The following is a 7887-nucleotide window of genomic DNA, read 5'->3' as shown; positions in this document are numbered from 1 at the left end:
CAAAGATCAAATCCAAAATGAAAGGACACCTTTATAATATTGTCAAAATAAAAGAACCAGATAAAACCTTTATAATTAATATTCAAAATTACACTTGACTTCATCTTCTTCGGGATATCTTTTCAAAATGGATGGTCCCATGTTTTATCTTCTTCATGTTGCTCTCTCATTGCACAGTTGAACTTCTTATTTTTGTTTATTCATAACTTTCGTTTTATCAGAGATATGTTCTTTAATTACTAGCTTTTAATACGAAGTGATTTTTTTATGAGCACTCTACCGGCCTTTGATGCTACATTCTTCTCTGGCGGAACATGACATTTGCTGCAATAATCTTTATCTTTTTTCATTGTTGCTTGACAGTTAGAGAGGGGATTAAATTTGTACCAACATAAGAAGAGGTCCAAAGATCAAATTTGAATGTCTAAGTAAAGCCACCCTAAGTAATAAATAAAAACTAGTTTCCCCACAAGTGTGGAAGTTTGCTAATGTTTCCTATCTGAAGCCTTACAATGGAAGAAAGCAATATTGCAGTCACCATCCTTTAACCTAATCACCTTAGCCTGTTTAGTTCAATAATTATTGGAATCAAACTGTTGTATTAAGGCCGCAATGGACATTTCTCATCATACATATAGGCCGAGACTAGAAGTTTCATAATTGTCTTGAGTAGACATAAGTACCATTATATCAAATATAATCTATACTATTATTAAGAGAAGAGGGTATGTTAGCCAAAATCAAAATTTTGATAGAAATGACTTAGAAGATTAAAAAACTTTGAGAATTAGTTAAATCACAAGGATAATTATTATATTTACAAAATATATATATTTTAAAATAAACAAAAAAAGAACCTACAACCCACTTTTCTCTCCCACTATCTTTTCTCTGCAATAAACGTTCTCTTTTTTATTTTTTTGAAAAAAAAAATTAAAAAAATACTTGCACATGCAGAGCATGTGTAGAGAAATGCTAGTACAGTATAAACAAAGGTCGTACCAATTCATGTGGACATAGAGACATTAGGGGTCATCATGGGCCGGGCTAGGGCCGGCCCTACCCTAAATTTTAGGGCTTAGGGTCGGGTCGGGTCGGGCCTAGTCAAAGTCAACAAAATTTAGGGCCGGGTAGGGTCGGGCCAGGGCTTAAATATGCTAACCCTTACCCGCCCGAAAAGCCCGATCCGTTAGGGCCGAAAGGGCCGGGTCGGGCCGGCCCTCAAATAGGGCCAAATAGGGCCGAAATGGGCCAAAAAAGGGCCTTATTTTGTTTAACAAAAAAAAAACATTATTTTTTTCTTCTCAAAATATGGCTTAGTGGTATATATTGGTAATAAAAGACTCATTGTTTTTTATTGAACATATTTAATACACACACACACTTGTAACTTATAACATTTATTATATTAGTTAAGGTGGTTATATTCAATTAACTATCTATATAAATCTCTCAATATTAATTGTTGTGTAACAAAGAAAATAGAAATTAAAGAAAACAAAACTTATGAAATCAATTACAAAGAAAGAGATAAATTGCATATTATAGAAAAAAGAGAAACATAATTAAAAAATAGAAAAAATAAAAAAAAATTAGGGCTTATTCGGGCGGGCCAAAAATTTCGAAATGGAAATTGATCAATCTGACAATGGTCATATGCATATACAACAGTAGTAGGTATTGTGTAAAAAAATTATGCTGATCTGCATTAAATAAGGCACCAAACGGAGCGGTCAACACTTTGTATAAGCAAACTTCCGTAAGGGGAGCGGCACCTTTTGCGGACAAACATCCCCGTATTTTGATAGCAGGTGATAGACCCCCTCCCCATGAGAGTGTGGGAGCTGATAGATCAAAAAAAAAAAATTGCAAATTCTTGGTTATGAGCATATTTGTGTTAGGTTTTATTTAGGGTATGGAGTTGACCGGGTCGATAGAGACCCAACCGAAGGTGGAAGTCACTGAAATTTTTACCACTACCATATATTCATATACGGACGACATCCAACGGTGCATTTTAAAAAATTCCATTTCGTCCCCCATTTTGCTCATGGAGGATAACAAGCCTAATAAATGAGTTGTACTACATTAATAGGCATATAAGGATTATATGTGATCCAAAAATTCTGAAATGGAAATCGACCAATCTGAAAATTCTCATATGTTTATACAACATTGATAGGTATTGTGTAAAAAAATTAGGCCGATCTGCCATGAATAAGGCGCCCAACGTAGCGGTCAACGCTTTGCACAAGCAAACTTCCCTAAGGGGAGCGGCACCATGCGCGGACAAACGTTGCGGAATTTTGACATCCGTAAGTAGACCCCCCTACCCATGAGAGTGTGGGAGCTGAAAGATCGAAAAAAGTGAATTGCCAAGGACCGGTTAAGAGCATATTTGTTTTATGTTCTATTTAGGGTATTGAGTTGACCGGGTAGATCGAGGTCCAACCGAATGCGGAAATTGTTGAAATTTCTACCACTAACATATATTCATATGCAAACAACATCCAGCGGTTCATTTTAAAAAATTCCATTTCGTCCCCCATTTTGCTCATGGAGGGTAACAAGCCTAATAAACTAGTTATACTACATTACAAGACATAAGGATTATGTGCGATCCAAAAATTTTGAAATGAAAATCGATCAATCGGAAAATTCTTATATGTTTATACAATAGTGATAGGTATTGTGTAAAGAAATTAGGCCGATCCGCCGTGAATAAGGCACCTAACGGAGCGGTCAACGCTTTGCACAAGCAAACTTCCCTAAGGGGAGCGGCACCATGCGCGGACAAACGTTGCGGAATTTTGACATCCATAAGTAGACCCCCTACCCATGAGAGTGTGGGAGCTGAAAAAGATCGAAAAAAGTGAATTGCCAAGGACCGGCTAAGAGCATATTTGTTTTATGTTCTATTTAGGGTATTGAGTTGACCGGGTAGATCGAGGTCCAAACGAAGGCGGAAATTGTTGAAATTTCTACCACTAACATATATTCATATGCAAATAACATCCAGCGGTGCATTTTAAAAAATTCCATTTCGTCCCCCATTTTGCTCATTAAGAAGTTAACATTACATTGGTAAAATGGTTTCAACTCGACCAATTGATTATTTTTAGTTATGTTGATTACTTGATTTATTTCAAAATTGGTATTACATGAATATATTGTCCAATTTGAAATAATAGCTTTATAATTATTACAGTTAATTAGTTAACAGTAATTATTGGTAAATATTAAAATACCCATAAGATTATATTAAAACGGCGGCGTTTTTGCCGAATTAACGGTTAATTCTTTAAAAAAAAATATTTTTTTCTTCTCAAAATATGGCTCAATTTAAAAGACTCATTTCCTAATATGGCAGATTGAAATAATTTTCTACACTTCCATAGTTTTATACATATAACACATGTAATAGAAAATAACAAAAATAAAATATAAATTTTAGGGCCGGGTTAGGGCCGGGCTTTATTTGTGTGACCCATACCCTACCCTAAATAAAAAAGGGTCGGGCCGGCCCGCCCTAATGGAAGGGCCGGGCCTGGCGGGCTTAGGGCCCAAGGGCCATATGATGAGGCCTATCATAGAGTATATGTAATAATAAAGGCTGCAGCTATTGTCACCCTTCCATTTTTTTTGTTCACCCTATTTGCTTATCACAACCTACATTTTAATTTTAATTATTAAATTTACTTATCTAACTCATTTCTCTTTTCAGAAATATCCTTATATGAATAAAGGAAAGAGAAAACAATATGGGATAATGACAGAAACTTCTGGCAATAGTGGTACAATAGCTGCCAATAATATGGATCTACCCCTAGCAAGTAATGATGGCCATTGTGGAGCTGGGGGTATGAAGTGGGCATCTTTTGGAGTAGAGTCTGATGGAAATAGAAGTGAGCAGATGAGAATAAGTCATTTGGGGTTTAGTTCTTATATGCCTTTCCATGTTGATGATATTAATTGGGATACTGTTGGAGGCAGCAATGCTAGGTATAATGATGTTGGAGGGAATTTGCTGCATCTGCCTGAGAATGAAGGTGGTATGGAAAGTGATATGGGGTTGCCTCCTTGGTTACTTGGAGATAACAATGACAGAAGTGATGAAGGGTTGCCTCCAGGTCTGTTTGGAGGTATTGACACCGGCGGTGATGACAAGCTTCCATATGATTTTACCAAATTGTTGCAAAACTCTTTCCCTAGCCCTCCTAGCCCTCATTCCCCATGTTGTAGTTTGTTAGGCTCCTTGATTAAGTGAGTTTTGATGTCTTAAGCGAATGGTGCATGATAATTCTCATTATCTGGGAAATTTGTAAGTGCCGTTATGACCTGCGATTATCAATAAAATCTTCATTTACTCAAAAAATCTGGGGTAAGTCAGATTTTAAAAATACTAGCCGTCATTTTTTTTCCTTTTTTTTTATAGGATTTATAATCAAGGGGCAATGTGGCATTGTCAAAAAACTTTTCTTTTTTTTTTGAAAGGTCAAAAACCTTTTGCAAATAAAAAAAATTACAACACCCTTAGCCTTAAAATACTAGCTTTCGCCTTAAAAAAATATTAATACTAGCTTTCATTTCGTTTGATACAGTTTATACAAAATTTAAAATGTGTTGTATTTAAGGGTCAATCGTGTTCTTTAAACATTGCAACTTGTTCTTAGAAGGCTCAATATGCATATGATCTTTATGGATTTGATTAAGGTACTTTGTATTTCTTACTCGTTTTTTACGAACACAAGTCGGACAAGGGCATAAGAAGTTGATTCTATATTGACATGTGTTGAGCCGACTTATATCCTACTTATTCATACTCCTACCCACTCCGTCAATTTTTGTTAAAATTGAACTCGTGATCTCTACATTTTCAATTATTCAAAATATTACATTATTATTCACTGTATGGATGCTTTTATATATTACTGTTATGTCTTTTCTTTTGAATTGATATACTCGTCTTATATGACAAAAAACAATTTATTTTTTTTTGAAAAAAAAGGAAGTGAGAAGCTTTGAGAATGAAAAATGATGGGATTTTATCAACAAATAGTAGACAATTTTTATTTTCTTTTTTTTTGTTAATTTTTTTTTTTTGTTTTTGCTATTTGTATACCTAAATATTGAAAACTATTTAAAATTAAAATATGTTGCAAGGATAATCATGTTTCCTCAGAGGGACGATGATTGACAAAGTGGAAACAGAAATTTTTTTTTTTTTTTTTTTTGAGTTAAAAGAAGATTCATTCAATCAAAGACCCGAGACGGGTTGATTACAATCGAAGTTAAAAGCATCAATGATGCATTCTGGAACATGATCAAACCAAACAAAACTTGTGCTGGCTTCATATGCAATACTCGCAAGCCTGTGAGCCGCAGAGTTTGCAGTTCTGGGAGTGTGACTAACCGAAACCGAAGGTAAGGCATGCAAGGCTGTCTTAATGTCATCTATTAGATTGCCCTCCAACAGAAATTCATGGTGTGCATTAGCTATGTCCCAGATTGCTTGCAGACAATCAGTTTCCACAATAACACTTCTAGCATGCATCAAATTGAGCATACGAATACCTTCTTTAATTGCTCTGAGTTCCACCTGTTTTGGATTTGCCATATTCGAAACTGGGATGGCAAAAGCTGCTTTAAATTGCCCAGCTTCATCATGCAGAATGCCCCCAAGGCCTCCCTTATTACTCTCAGGTAAAAAACTCCCATCTACATTTAATTTCCACCTCCCATCTGCTGCAGGTTTCCATCCCACTCTCACCTTCGACTTGGGATGCCTATCAATGTTTCGAGCTTTGTGAAAATCCTCCAACCAAGCGATAGAGCTACATATGATGCTTTCTGCAGTTTGACCTTTACCCTGCCATAAGACATTGTTCCTATTTTTCCATAACGCCCATACCACCATTAACAACTTCTCAAACTTGATATTGCTCAACTGGGTTGCACGCTCTAACATCCACTCCTTGAAGGCAAGATTAGGAAGTAAGCTGCCAGTTAGACTGAACACTGGTGCCGCTAAGATAGAGTAGGCTATGGGGCACGTACAGAATAAATGGGAATTGTCTTCATACTGGTGAGCACAGAGAAGGCATCGAAGGTCCCCTTCATATCCCTTAGACTGTAACCTAGCTCGTGTAGGGAGTAAATCCTGACAAGCTCGCCATATGCATATCTGTACCTTGCCCGGCACTTTTGCTTGCCAGACCCTCTGCCATAGTACCTTGTAAGGATCCCCATGTGAGGAGGAGGCTAACGCACGCTCAAGGACAGTAGACCGAGCTATCCAGTAAGCAGATTTGACCGTAAAAAGCCCATTCTGCTCCGGCTGCCAACAGATGCGATCAGGCAGCTGTCTTTGACTTATGGGGATACATAGAACCTCTTGTGCAACTTCAGAAGAAAAACACAAATTAACAATAGAGGGCAACCATTGTTTACTGTTCCGGTCAATGAGGTCAGCTACCTGGTCAAAGGGGCAGGCCTCCGGTTTTTGCAATACGGACTGAGGACAGTGGGGAATCCACCTATCCGTCCATATATTTATATTCGAGCCATCACCAACACGCCACTGTGTACCTGCTTTAAGAATGGAACGCCCTTGAAGAATACTTCGCCAGGAGAAGGATAGAGAGTCTCCCAGCTCGGCCTCCCAAAAGCTACAATGGGGATGATATTTAGCTTTATATAACCTAGCAATCAATGAATGAGGATTAGTAACAAGCCTCCATGCTTGTTTGGCCAACATCACTAAATTGTAGGCATAGATATTTTTGAATCCCATACCACCTTCCATCTTTGTGAGACAAAGCCGCTCCCAACTTCGCCAATGTATTTTCTTCTTCTCATCAGTGTCTCCCCAGAAAAAAGATGCACATAATTGATGGATGTCATCACATAAACTTTTCGGAAGCAAGTAACAATTCATGGCATACAAGGGCATGGTCTGTGCAACAACTTTGATTAAAGTTTCTTTACCTGCAACACTGAGGACTTTGGCTTTCCAGCTGATAAGTTTTTTTGTGAGCTTTTCTTTAATGTACTCAAAAATAGCAGTTTTGGATCTTCCAACACGCATAGGCAGGCCCAAATATCTATCATGCTCCGCCACACAATTGACCTCAAGAATATTAGCAAGTTCCTCCTTCCTTTCCTGTGAGACATTGTTACTAAAAACAACACTGCTTTTGTCAAAATTCACTTTTTGGCCGGATGCCCTTTCATACACACTCAGTAATCTTCGGTATTGCACACACTCGGCATTTGTGGCTGTACCATAAAGTATACTATCATCAGCAAAAAACAGATGATGCAATGTGGGAGCTTGTGGGCACATAGTTAGACCCTGCAATGTATTCTCCTGGATAGCTTTGGAAATCAATGCAGAAAGTCCCTCAGTGTAGAGGATAAAGAGGTAAGGCGACAATGGGTCCCCTCGCCTTATTCCTCTAGTTGGAATGATTGGCTCTGAGGGCTCTCCATGAAATTAACCCACTACTTAATCACTTTATATCGTATTGGTATTTTCCTAAGAGGAAACAAAAATTATATGATCATGGTTAACTAATTCTAATAATATTTATATGGGTCAGGATCCTGGAACACACAATTTTTTACACTTCTTCTAAGCCCTTAAGATTAAAACCATTCAATGACTCGGATTAATTTTGTGAATGATGTCAACATACTAGAAGATGACTGGACAAATGACGTGGCATCGAATTAATTAAAACAAAAAGATTAGATTAAACTTTTCTTTTTATAACAAGCCATAAAATTGGAAAATAAAAACCACCCCTTAAAGAAAGCACCGAGAAGAAAAACCCTAAAGCCTAAACGAGTTCTCCGTTTGCTGCAGCATTGTGCTCGTCCGGCGGC

Source organism: Rosa rugosa, chromosome 4 (genome assembly GCF_958449725.1).
Source record: "Rosa rugosa chromosome 4, drRosRugo1.1, whole genome shotgun sequence".
Classification (NCBI taxonomy): Eukaryota; Viridiplantae; Streptophyta; class Magnoliopsida; order Rosales; family Rosaceae; genus Rosa; species Rosa rugosa.
The sequence above is the reverse complement of the archived record's forward strand: the minus strand, read 5'-3'. Positions refer to the sequence as shown.